The sequence below is a fragment of the Bombina bombina genome, chromosome 6 (genome assembly GCF_027579735.1).
Source record: "Bombina bombina isolate aBomBom1 chromosome 6, aBomBom1.pri, whole genome shotgun sequence".
In the NCBI taxonomy this organism is placed as follows: Eukaryota; Metazoa; Chordata; class Amphibia; order Anura; family Bombinatoridae; genus Bombina; species Bombina bombina.
The window spans coordinates 335,220,235-335,234,836 of NC_069504.1; positions in this window are offsets into that span (position 1 = coordinate 335,220,235).

Genomic DNA, 14,602 nt, shown 5'->3' on the forward strand with positions numbered 1-14,602 from the left:
AGGGGGGAGGGATGGGATTGGCTCGGGGAGGGATGGGAATGGCTTGGGGAGTGGTGAGCTGCTGCTCCAGGGTAGGCCGTACAGCTGGGGAGTGGGGAGTTTGGGTCTGGGCAGCTGTACGGGCCAGAATACGGGGAGAGCGGCGAAGGGGGGTGTATGGGCGTTTTTTGGGAGGGACAGGATATGAAATATGGGAAGGGCTGGCAGTGGTCGGGGCATGGTCATGGGTTTGGTGATGGGAAGGGCTCTGGGTGTGTGCAGAGGTGTGGCCATGGTCAGGGGTGTGTGCACGGGGAGGGGTCTGTGACTGGGCAGGGGCGGAATCCAGATGACCAGAAGTGGTGGATCCATCTGAAAATGTAAAAGAAATATATTAACATCTCATACATCCTGACATCAAATCAACGCATTTAAAATTGATTATGTTTTCAATATACCTCGAAGTGTGTTTGAATCTGTAAACTATTCTGAAATGAGGATATGGTATCTATATAGGCACTCAGATGAATCTCAATGACTGTCTGTACAATGTGAAACTTATTATTGTGTTTTGGCATGGAATATGCATGTGACATAATGATGGCATGAATTATATATTCTTAAAAAAATATATACAAGCAGATTTTCATGCTGCCTGATATAGAAAGGGGGCAGTAGTGTATTTGAACAGACAAATAATATTCCTTTTTAAAGGGAAAAAGCTGTAGACTTTGAATGTCTTCAATAAAATGATTTCAAAAAAAGAAACATGTTGGAAACATGATAGATATATTTCACATACCATCAGACTCCAAGGCAGCCTCTTCCTCCTCCATCCCACATGTGACATCAATCTCTGTAAAACATAACATGTTGTGTACACCTTAAGATCAGATATTATAACATATGTTACTGTTGCTCAAATACGCACATCAATGTTGCATTAAAGATATACACACACAAAGTTATGATTTACATCATTTTGATGGAGCATACAAATGACAATAGATTTGTTATTGTCAATAAATCAGAATATTAATGTATTGTTTGTCTTAATGTTAAATTCATAAAAGCATAGTACATAGAACATTTAAGATTTCTCATGTGTGTATCACTTGATGACTGTTGTTTAAAAAAAAAAAAAATTAAAAAAACATATGTTAGACATCTTATGAATAACAAATGTGTAGAATAATAAAGTAGAAATTATTAATCGCTCAATATAAAAAATAAATATATAATCAGAAGATAAATTCTATGATTTTTTATAATGTTATGCTTCATCGGAATCATGATCATAATATTGATTAGCAATACACCTTCAATTACATATAAATGAGTCAATGGACTTACCAGGAGACCGCAAAGGCGGCTCTATGTCACTGCTGGATTCCTGTGGGCTCCCCACACCAACTCTCTCTATGAATGATATAGATATATATTATTAAACACATTTTGGATATCACTAAATCACATCTGTCTAGAATTTTAACATTAATCAACTTTAAAATGTGAAGAATAGAGCAGTCATTACACCAGAAAATGCTTGATTGAATCAAGGGGATTCTGTAAACATATCTGTATTCAACATATGTTTAATGTCAGACTACATTAGACATCAAATTCATCTCAGATGCTGCTATTGCATATCTAAATATACCCAATGATCAATGTTCTTAACCCTTTAAGGACACAGCTTTCACTTAGCTCAATTGTTTTATGACGGAATAATTCCGTCATATGTCCTTAAGAAGTTACAAGAATACACACAAACCACATATTGAGGAGCATCTGTTGACAAATCTAAACAAACATGTGTCACATCGAGCCATTTTTTCAATGTACAGTAATCTTGTTTAGGACACAACACATATTTATCACAATACATAACAAACTTTATTATTACAAATATGTAATCATGGTGCTGTTAGAGTATGCAGATATATATAAAGTAACTCCAACAGATAATTAGATTTATATATCAATAGTTTTTAATAAAAATAATGTAATGATGAATGAATCTATTTTGTCTTAAAGGGACACTGACATGATTAATTTAAATAATTGATTTCTATGTTCAAACTGTAAAAAATGATTTAACATTGACTCCTATTATAATTCGAATGTTGTTCGATATTAATCTTAAAGGCAGATAAGGAATATTGGATTCAATAAATATTGTTTGTTGAAGGTATCCACCAATCATCAATATAAACCCAGGTTGGTCAACAAATATTTAGATGCACATAAACGTACTTTATTTATTTTAAAATACATTTAGCAATAGAATATGTCACATATGATGATAGTATTATATTTTATGTTTATTAATATTGCATACTGTATGTGAAAGACAATATTAATAATTGTAGTTCAGTATCCCTTTAATCTAAAATTAAATAGATTCCACAATGTTGTTGTTTGTTAATGAATTATCTACTCCATATGTTGATGTAATGAATGGTATTGAGCATGCAATTAAAATCAAATATGTTATTTAAGTATATCCGAATAATTATATAATTTTCATCTATTAAATAGACATTACATATAAATATAGAACAATGTGTATTTAGTATGTAATGTTCATTCCATGTTTCTAAGACAAATGTCAATTAAAATGAGACATACCATACTGTGACAAGCCCTGGCTTGAGGATCCAGCAGCCACATCCATATCTGTAATATATTAAATGAGGATTGCATATCATTAATACTAATCATGCCATGTTTAAAATATTTACATTAATAACAAATCAATAGAAAAATATTAATCCTTTGGTAGTCCCATGAGTTAATAGTTTCCGCAATTAAATGAATGATAAATATATCCTGGACTCTTATTTTCAATCAGTTGTGTTGTTTACTGTATCTTTAAGAATATATGCTTGTTATTACATAATCATCAATTGATGGCCATATGTTATAATTTATTAGTATTATTCGTTTTTTATTAGATATAATATTTAAAATAAGAATACTGTATTCTTCACTAATCTAAGATTTTCCATTTAATTTTTAACAACATGTATAAAGCAATGCCACTTTCCGCAAACCCATGTTAACGTGGATGAGAAATGCCATTTTCGCGATCATTGCGCAATGATTCCAAGCGGAATTACGCATCCGTCATTTGACCAACATGTATAAAGCAATGCCACTTTCCGCAAACCCATGTTAACGTGGATGAGAAATGCCATTTTCGCGATCATTGCGCAATGATTCCAAGCGGAATTACGCATCCGTCATTTGACCAACATGTATAAAGCAATGCCACTTTCCGCAAACCCATGTTAACGTGGATGCGAAATTAGATTTCCGCTCTGTGACGCATATTCTGTAGAGCGCAATAAACATCATTCCAATTTCATGTATCACTAATGTAAAATCAGATATCTAAACATCATATGTAGTGTATGTTGTGAGATCTGTATAGGTTTAGTATCTGACTAAATACACATTTTGGATTTTTAACATTATAAATATTATATGAAGTTGGATAATTACCTGGTTCAGATTCTCTATCGGGTCCTCCCAGGCCACCGGACGGAGAAGCATCTGCCCTGTCCCCCGCGTCAGGACTTTCAGATCCCGCAGCTGGGAGGGAAGAAGAGGAGGCCGAGGATGGCGAGGATCTAAATCTTTTGGGGACCCGGAGATTGAGGAGCTCGCATAAAGTCACCTCATAAGGGAGTAGGTACAGTTTCCGCGGGGCCTTTCTTTGGCCCCCTCTTTTACGGGCTTGTACCCAGTCCCTTATGAGGTTGACTTTTTTCGATAAACGCAACCTCATATCTCCGAATCTCCTCATGATCTGATCCTGGGACCTCTGGACGTCACACACCAATCTAACCGCATTGGTGATAGACTCCCAGAGGGCCTTCTTAACAGGCGCATCTGTCGAGCTCCTCTTGTTCCCAAACAGCTGGGGATAAAAGTCCTTGACGGCGTGGACCAGTGCAGCGCTCTCCTCCTTGGTGAACCTGGGAACTGACATGCCTGCTGGGTTGTACAATAAATATATTATAATAATATAAACTGCCTGCAGGCATTAGAGAACTGACAAAGATGGCAACGTGTAATGGACTTTTATATGGTGAAGTAAACATGAGATGCACCATGGGACAATTTATCTGTACATCTGATTGGATAAAATTTTGAAATATTGTTATAATGTCTGTGAGACCATCCTGACTCAAGTTGTGTTTGTGTGATGAACTCTGATTGGCCGTTCCTTAATGTTTCATATCTTAGTAACTTCCTTACACATACCGCTTGGTGGTGCTGTAACTTCATTTTTCATGTAGACTTATTTGTAACTCATGGGCCTGTCATGCGGATATGTGTGACGCAGATTTAATATCCGTGATCCGTGAAATATTAATGATTAAATACTCTTTAAAATCTCATCCTGTCACATTATTAATGTTGTAGACATTTCTCGGTTTAATAACGGTCTGTTTCTTTAATACAAATACACATTTAATATTGTATGTCTTTATTGTTCTTTAAATAAATTGATTGTGAAGTATTGACATTGCTCTATTAAATGTATTTATAATGCACATTGATTGTGTGCTATTGCGTGACATTACACTAATGTTTAAATATGCTAATCTGGTGTTTGAAGATGCGTTTCCCACGCAATATTTATTAATGTTAAAATTCCGGGAAGAATGTCAGTAACTTTGATAATCTGTTTATAAATGTTAAACTACAGCTTTGTTATTCGCAAATAAACCTCGAGCTTGTATTTCTCTGAAGTGCTCATATATGTTATTGTGCAATGGCGTCTTTAGTTTTAAAGAGACATTACAAACAATTGTATCAAATGATCTGTAGAGATAGAAGATTGTTTAGACTTTAAAATGTAAATCATTTTCTCTTAGTATTTATATATCCTCAACATAAGAAATTTAAATGCACATGGTTGAGCCAATCACATAAGGCATCTCTGTGCATCCACCAATCTTCATCTACTGAGCCTATCTCGATATGCTTTTCAAGCAAAGTATGTCAAGATAGGAAGAGAAGTAAATACACTATTTCAAGCTCTTAAAGGGACACTGTCCAAACAAATTTACCATTGGTGATTGAGCATGAAATGTTAATCAACTTTATTATTTAATACGATTATCAAATGTTAAGTTATATTGTTATGTTTCTTTGAAAATCAATAATGATATTTTATATTACGGACAATTGTTTAATAAAAACCTGGGTTGTCCTTGACGATTGTTGCATCAATTATTCCAAACAATCAAGTTTTGTCCAGAGTACTGAAGCAAATAAATTAGCTATTTACTGGCTTATTTCTAAAGTAATGATAGCAACATCACAATGAGCATTCATAATATGAGACAAGTTTTAAAGTTTATTAAAATAGAATACTCATTCAGAATGTATAAATCATGGTTTTTTTAAATGGCTACCTTTAAGTATATTTTGAGTTCATGTCCCTTTAAATAAACATTTCACAATAATGCTTAATATATCATAAACCTAGGCACCTTCCTTTTGCTAAATGAGTCTAACATATGAGTAAAGCAAATTTAGATTAACTTCTAGATTGTTTTACACACTGACTGAAATATATTTATTAAATGAGGTATTTTTTAGCCTTCAGCGTAGAGGGACATTAAGCTATATGTTATGTATGCATTTTGTATCATAATCTTATATTTGACCAACTTAATATGTTTTGTTATTCAATCATTATATTGTAATTATATATATTCGTGGATTAAATACATCTCTACATAGGCTATTTTGATGCTGATTGTTGTTTGCATATAGATGCCTTATATCATTCACTAAGATATGTGCATTTATTTTTATTTTAACAAGTATATTTAAAGACTGAATGTAATTCTATAGTACATTCTAAATATGTTTAAATTCTTGTATGATATTTGTAACAATGTATACAAAATATACATTTTGAATGACCCCTTTAAGGACCCAAACATATTGTATTTTTATTTAACATTGACAAAATAAACTAAAGGGGAAATTACATTCTATATAGATATTTGATGTCTAACCCAAGAGGTAAGATTGTAATAAATACATAATATTACTAAGTATAGTTAAATGACTCCACTAGAAAATTACATAGATTAACCTGGCATCCAATAACTAATTATTAAAAATTATAAAGTTAAATGACCTACCATTTATAAATGTAATAATTGTAAAATATTTTCTAATAATGTTTTGAGATACCTAAGGAAGATACATGATCTTATACAATTCTTTTTACATTCAACAACACTGTCACTTTCATGTAATTGAACCACTTCACCTTATTAAATGTTAAAACAATCATAATATTAATACATATCCTAAATATTTTTAATATATACTTTTTCAATATAAAAGCATTGAAGAATATGACTCCCCAATTAATGTTAAAATATATCTTTTAATATTCTCTGAAGAATTTTATTTTCTACTATTAATGCATTATTTTCTCTTATGCATGTGCTTGTCAAATAGCCAACTACCAGTCATGGGAGTCCAAGTTTTATTTATTTACAGATTATATTGATATATATTAGAATCTGCTAAAAAAAAAATATATATTTAATAGAAAATAAATAAATATTCCATGAAGTCATCAGATGCCAATCTGAAATGACAAATAATAAAAATGGAACAAAGTTAATACACACGTTGTAAAATATTCATAAAATACATTTAAAATCATATGGTGTCTATGCTCTAACTTTGATCAACATTTTTTAAAGATAATCATTACATTCATTTTAAATTAATGAAATACATACACCATTATATTGTTGATTAAAAATAATATTTAAATTTCAAAAATTAAATTTATACATAATAATGTATATCACATGTAAACAATATATGTATGCTGAACATAAATGTAATATTTCATGTCCATTCAAATACCTCTATATCAACTATAATATGTATTCCTTTTTCTGATTGTGATCCCTAAATATCTAATTAAGAACTAAATATGACTAATGTATGTAAGCTACTAATATTCTACAGTCTTCACTAGCATGCATTGGTACACCAACCTGGACAATGCATGGTCTTTGAATGTCAATTCAGGGGTAAACAGTTGATCTTCAATAGGTGTCTTATTCATCAGTTCATTAAATAGAGGACTGGGAAATACCATCTAAAAAAGTAAAATCATCTAAGTGTCTGATTGTGATCCCTAAATATCTAATTAAGAACTAAATATGACTAATGTATGTAAGCTACTAATATTCTACAGTCTTCACTAGCATGCATTGGTACACCAACCTGGACAATGCATGGTCTTTGAATGTCAATTCAGGGGTAAACAGTTGATCTTCAATAGGTGTCTTATTCATCAGTTCATTAAATAGAGGACTGGGAAATACCATCTAAAAAAGTAAAATCATCTAAGTGTCTGATTGTGATCCCTAAATATCTAATTAAGAACTAAATATGACTAATGTATGTAAGCTACTAATATTCTACAGTCTTCACTAGCATGCATTGGTACACCAACCTGGACAATGCATGGTCTTTGAATGTCAATTCAGGGGTAAACAGTTGATCTTCAATAGGTGTCTTATTCATCAGTTCATTAAATAGAGGACTGGGAAATACCATCTAAAAAAGTAAAATCATCTAAGTGTCTGATTGTGATCCCTAAATATCTAATTAAGAACTAAATATGACTAATGTATGTAAGCTACTAATATTCTACAGTCTTCACTAGCATGCATTGGTACACCAACCTGGACAATGCATGGTCTTTGAATGTCAATTCAGGGGTAAACAGTTGATCTTCAATAGGTGTCTTATTCATCAGTTCATTAAATAGAGGACTGGGAAATACCATCTACAAAATAGAAAATCATCTAAGTGTCTCCAATAGGATGTCTCCACAGCCTTATTCTATCAAATAGTTTGCACTTACCATGTGAACATGTCTTTGTATGGTTTTCAAGGTCAGCAGAATTTAAATATGCCAGACATGATCCCATTGGTATACTTCAATTTCAATCTTGGCTTTTTCCCCACTGTCAGTCTTGGAAATCTTCACTGTCAGGCTTCAAATTGTTCCCTTTCAGTCTTTATATTAAGTCATCTCCCTAATGTAAGAAATTATATATAAAGATTTCATACAAGTGTGTGAATCAGTTCTGTACCCCTCTCCCACCCCCCATTTCATAATAAATATCTATCACTAGCTTACTAAGCCTGTGTATGAACCTGTGTTATTTTCTATCAAGTGTGAAGATGAGTCATATTGAGCAGAACAAACCTCTGTGTGACATTGAACCATAGTCATTCTAGAGTATCCCTTTCTGATTATGTACATAAGTAATGTGTAAACAAAGTTATATTTTTAAACATTTATGCCATATTATGTATTTGTGTACAAATCATGCCAGCAACAGTCCATACATTTCTACTTACCATCTGATGTCCTCTATAAAAACCAGGTGGCAAAGACTCGCTATAGGACCCAATGCCCAGAGCATCACCTATATTATGAGAAATAAATATTATTATAACATTTTATCAATACTAACATGTTTGCACAATTCTCTACTTGTCATTTCCCTAGAGTTCACATCTATTGAAAATACTCCAGTGTAACTTCTATTATTTACCGTCTAAAGTGGCGGTTGATGACGTCTGCTCTGACATCAAGTCCCTCGTCCTGGAATTCCCCCTCTAGAACAGGATCATCCTCCTCATCTCTGAGGAGGTCTCTGTCCACCGGGACGGCCTGCAGCATCCCAGCCCGCTGTGCAATATTATGCAGGACGCTACAGGCTACAACGATCTTAGCCACCTTCTTTGGGTTGTACTGGAGTGCTCCTCCAGAACGGTCCAGGCACCTGAATCTCATCTTCAGGAGCCCGAACATCCTTTCAACCACCGCCCTGGTTCTCTTATGAGCCCTATTGTAGCGCTCCTCAGACACATCAGTTGGGCTACGCAAGGGGGTAATGAGCCAAGGCCGGCTCATGTACCCAGAATCACCTATAAATTTAGAACAGAACATAATTCAAACAGAATACTTAAACTAGTATATTGTTGTATAAATATATTTTTTAAAAACCATAATCCATATTAAAAGTTGTCAGAAACATAAAAAAATTAAAAAAAAATTATATATAAATCTGTATCTAGCCATTTCATCTAAGACATGCTACATATGCGTATTTCTCCTAAACCAAACCTTGTGTAAAATGCTAACTACATGTTTACATTGCATTCTCTATATGAACACTTAAGGTAAGACATGCTACATATCTGCTTTTCAATAAAAATAGACATTAGCAGAAAAAGACAATGACAGGGTTAAATTGCATGAGATAATATCTTGCCATTTCATCTAAGACATGCTACATATGCGTATTTCTCCTAAACCAAACCTTGTGTAAAATGCTAACTACATGTTTACATTGCATTCTCTATATGAACACTTAAGGTAAGACATGCTACATATCTGCTTTTCAATAAAAATAGACATTAGCAGAAAAATACAATGACAGGGTTAAATTGCATGAGATAATATCTTGCCATTTCATCTAAGACATGCTACATATGCGTATTTCTCCTAAACCAAACCTTGTGTAAAATGCTAACTACATGTTTACATTGCATTCTCTATATGAACACTTAAGGTAAGACATGCTACATATCTGCATTTCAATAAAAATAGACATTAGCAGAAAAAGACAATGACAGGGTTAAATTGCATGAGATAATATCTTGCCATTTCATCTAAGACATGCTACATATGCGTATTTCTCCTAAACCAAACCTTGTGTAAAATGCTAACTACATGTTTACATTGCATTCTCTATATGAACACTTAAGGTAAGACATGCTACATATCTGCTTTTCAATAAAAATAGACATTAGCAGAAAAATACAATGACAGGGTTAAATTGCATGAGATAATATCTTGCCATTTCATCTAAGACATGCTACATATGCGTATTTCTCCTAAACCAAACCTTGTGTAAAATGCTAACTACATGTTTACATTGCATTCTCTATATGAACACTTAAGGTAAGACATGCTACATATCTGCATTTCAATAAAAATAGACATTAGCAGAAAAAGACAATGACAGGGTTAAATTGCATGAGATAATATCTTGCCATTTCATCTAAGACATGCTACATATGCGTATTTCTCCTAAACCAAACCTTGTGTAAAATGCTAACTACATGTTTACATTGCATTCTCTATATGAACACTTAAGGTAAGACATGCTACATATCTGCATTTCAATAAAAATAGACATTAGCGTCGGTAAATAACAAATGGTTAAATTTAATCCTATAGCTGAACATGACGCTAACAGTTAAATAATACAGGGGCAATTGTCAAAATAATTAACCATGTTGTGCACAAATACTCACCAACGAGATAACCAGGGGGCATTTGTCTTTCCTCAAACTGTCTCCACAGGGACGACAGAGAGAGGATGCGGGCATCATGACAAGCACCTCCAAAATTCGCATACACATGCATAATCCTCATCCGTGCGTCACAAACATACTGCACGTTGAGGCTATGAAAATGTTTGCGATTTCTGAAGGGCAAGTCATCAATTGGAGCACGCAGCGCAATGTGGGTACAATCAATGGCTCCCAAGACATTGGGCAATTGAGCAATATCAAAGAATTCCCGCTTCAGGCGCCTCCAATCACCATCATTCTGTGGGAATCCTATGTATTGCTTACTGATACGTACCATGGCGTTCAGAAAGTTATCAAACACCCCAGAGAATGTACCTTGAGCCAGGCCATGCATGTACAGTTCTCCGGATTGAAAACTCCCGGAGGCCAGGACGTATAGACAGCTTAGCATCTTACTCATGGGGGGAACAGCAGTCCTTATTTGTATACGTGGCTCCAAATGAGGTTTAAGAAGCTCGTAAAGGCCAATGAGCTGTTCGCGATCGAGCCGATACTTATCAAAAACCTCAAAGTCACTCATGTTTTCCAAGGTGGGTCTCACCCTGTAGACACGAGGACCTCGAACCAGACGACCCCTTCGTCTCGGTCTGAGCCGCCGAGGCTGCCTGATTCGACCAACAGCTAGTTCGCCAATAGCACCACCAGCAGCGTCTACCATGTCATCGTCATCCATCTTTCAAAACAGCGTAACAAGGTAAGCACTTGATCTGATGTGGATCACAAGTGATGCATTGGCCATGTTGTTTGGGGGATTTATAGTACAATTAGTCCAATGGTAGTGAGTTTGTAATGATTGCTGATTGTATTCACCTGTTTGTATGTGAGCGGCGCGAATGCTTTCACAGTGGGCGTTTATTTGTTGTTTGCTGAAATGTTAGTTTCAAACAATGATTCTCAATGTGAAAGTGTCAAATATCACACATACAGTGCATGTTTGTAATGTTTGATCATATGTGTAATCAATATTTCTTAAACGCGATCTTATAGTAACAAGCACACGTCCAGGCTAACATGAATGAAAGTGCATAGTTGTGTATAATGTGCATCGAATGTGATCGATCAATGTTGCTGCAATATTGTTTGTAAATGATAAAGGAACATCTGCCATCTGTAGGATTGTATATATAAGTGATTGCCGAGCTGTCAATATTGTACGCGTCCCTTTAAAATCGCAATAATAATTCCGAACTTCCCGTCTGCCATCTGTAGTATTGTATATATAAGTGATTGCCGAGCTGTAAAATATTGTACGCGTCCCTTTCAAATCGCAATAATAATTCCGAACTTCCCGTCTGCCATCTGTAGTATTGTATATATAAGTGATTGCCGAGCTGTAAAGTATTGTACGCGTCCCTTTCAAATCTCAATAATAATTCCGAACTTCCCGTCTGCCATCTGTAGTATTGTATATATAAGTGATTGCCGAGATGTGAATATTGTACGCGTCCCTTTCAAATCGCACTAATACTGAATAACTTCCGGCTGTCATCTGTAGTATTGTATATATAAGTGATTGCCGAGATGTGAATATTGTACGCGTCCCTTTAAAATCGCAATAATAATTCCGAACTTCCCGTCTGTCATCTGTAGTATTATATATATAAGTGATTGCCGAGCTGTCAATATTGTATGCGTCCCTTTAAAATCGCAATAATAATTCCGAACTTCCCGTCTGCCATCTGTAGTATTGTATATATAAGTGATTGCCGAGCTGTAAAATATTGTACGCGTCCCTTTCAAATCGCAATAATAATTCCGAAATTCCCGTCTGCCATCTGTAGTATTGTATATATAAGTGATTGCTGAGATGTCAATATTGTATGCGTCCCTGTAAAATCGCAATAATACTGAAGAACTTCCGGCTGTCATCTGTAGTATTGTATATATAAGTGATTGCCGAGCTGTCAATATTGTATGCGTCCCTTTCAAATCGCACTAATACTGAATAACTTCCGGCTGTCATCTGTAGTATTGTATATATAAGTGATTGCCGAGATGTGAATATTGTACGCGTCCCTTTCAAATCGCACTAATACTGAATAACTTCCGGCTGTCATCTGTAGTATTATATATATAAGTGATTTTCGATCTGACGATATTGTATGCGTCCCATAAAAATTGCACGAATACTGAATAACTTCCGGCTGTCATCTGTAGTATTATATATATAATTGATGTGCGATCTGACAATATTTCTGAATTGTCCCATTGAAATCTCCATAATAATGCTGTTCAAAAGTGTGTTTTACGTATATGTTGTATTGTAGTATTGAGTGTTAAAGTTCCTAAAGGGGCGGTACAGTGGTGAATCTGTGATGTGTATGGTTGAATCTTGTAATGACGTCATGATATTATTAACCTGCCTATGTAGTTGTGAAATCCTCATTGTGTTGTTGTATTGTGCTACATTGTTATTGTGTGCTGAATAAAATCTAAATGTGTGCTTTGTGGTTGCGTGATGGGTGATGCGTGTTATGTACATGTACGTATATATTGTGATTGTGTCCCACATATGCTGACTTCTATATAGCGGTCTGGCATTGTTGTTCCTTCCCATAAAGTGACATCTGTAATCTGGTGTAATGATGTTCTTGTTGTACGTAATTCCTAATGGTTTCTGGTGATGGAATCATGATGTTAAAAGTACAGTAAAATCCATATGTTGTGTTTTGTGATTCCTCGAGAGAATGTAATGTGTTTTTCCCCCATCATTTGAATGCACATGTATGATTGAATGTTAAAAGTAATGTATGTGCATCCATGAGTGATCATGTGTTAAGCCTATGTAGATATGCAGTTGCTGCAAGCATATGAGTTGAATAACAGAAATGCAATAATAAAGGTAAATGAGAGATGTTTCCCATTGTGTAGTGTTTGTGAATCCAGAAATGTGTATTGAATTTTATTTTAATTGTAAATGTAATTTTATTGAAATAATAATGTGTTACTAGTGATGGGGATTTGTAGTTGATGTAATCTAAAAGTGTTAAAAATATTTATGGTGTGGTGAATATTTAATATTAAAAAACATAAATCCACCATAGGGAAATAGTCATTTCTTGATCTATTTATCATAGCTGTGTCTAACGCATAAAAGCATGTATTTTCTAGCGCTGGTATTTGGAGTTTTTCAGTCTACGCTATTTGCGTGCGTTAGGGAAATGAGGGTTTCGCGTGCACGAGCACGTCTTCCCAATAGAAGTCAATGGAGGCTCCAAAGATTTCTATATTTTTTTTTCTAAGACTGGTTTTCCTCGTAAAGTGAGTGACGTCATGAGCTTGTGTGAAAAAGTAACTAAATCGTGTTCTTTTTGTAATAAATAAATATTTTGTGTATGTAATGTGGTGTATATTGTTTGTATGCATCGATGAGTGTATGTTTGTGATAATGTTATTCGTTAGATGTAGGTATATGAGGGTCTTTTCCCGTATGTCCATGTAAGTCAATGGGAAAATGGATTTGTGTGGATTTTTTTCAAACACCCGAGATCTCGCAACTTTAATCCTTTGTATTTTTAAGAAAAAATAATAATTCAGAAAAATAAAGATAGTGTTGTGTTTGTATGAGTGTAAGTGTACTTTGTGTAATATTTGTTTTGTGATTCGTGGATGTTTTTTTGTGCGGTATATGTTTACTACTGGGTCTGAGGTGGCGGTAGAAAGTTGAGCGTTAGGTGTATTTTGAGTCGCGGTAAATAAACTCTAAATACCGGAGTGCGTAAAAAACCCGCGTTAGGAGCCTCTAACGCTGGTTTTGACGGCTACCGCCGAACTCTAAATCTAGGCCTTAGAGTTTAAAAGGATATTAAACAGTGCTCTTCAGTAAAAATATTAAATTGAAGTAAACATAAAAAGAAAGTGTTAAAAAACAGCAAGCAACATACTTGTTTACTTGCCAAATGAGCATTTAGAAATCCGCGGTGTAGCCACTGCCCACAGCTAAAAAAGAAACCATTACAGAACTTAGGTTACATAGTCGCATGATTTTTGTAGCAAGTCCTATGAACATGGGCAATAAACTAATTGCAACTTGCAGATAGGTGTCTCCTAGCAACACTTCAAAGAGAGAAATGCTAATTTGCCTTCCAGCAGAGGCTCCAGCCTCCTTGTAGGGATTTTACAGGAAGTAATGGACACTGTACAAATGAAGTAAAATAAAACT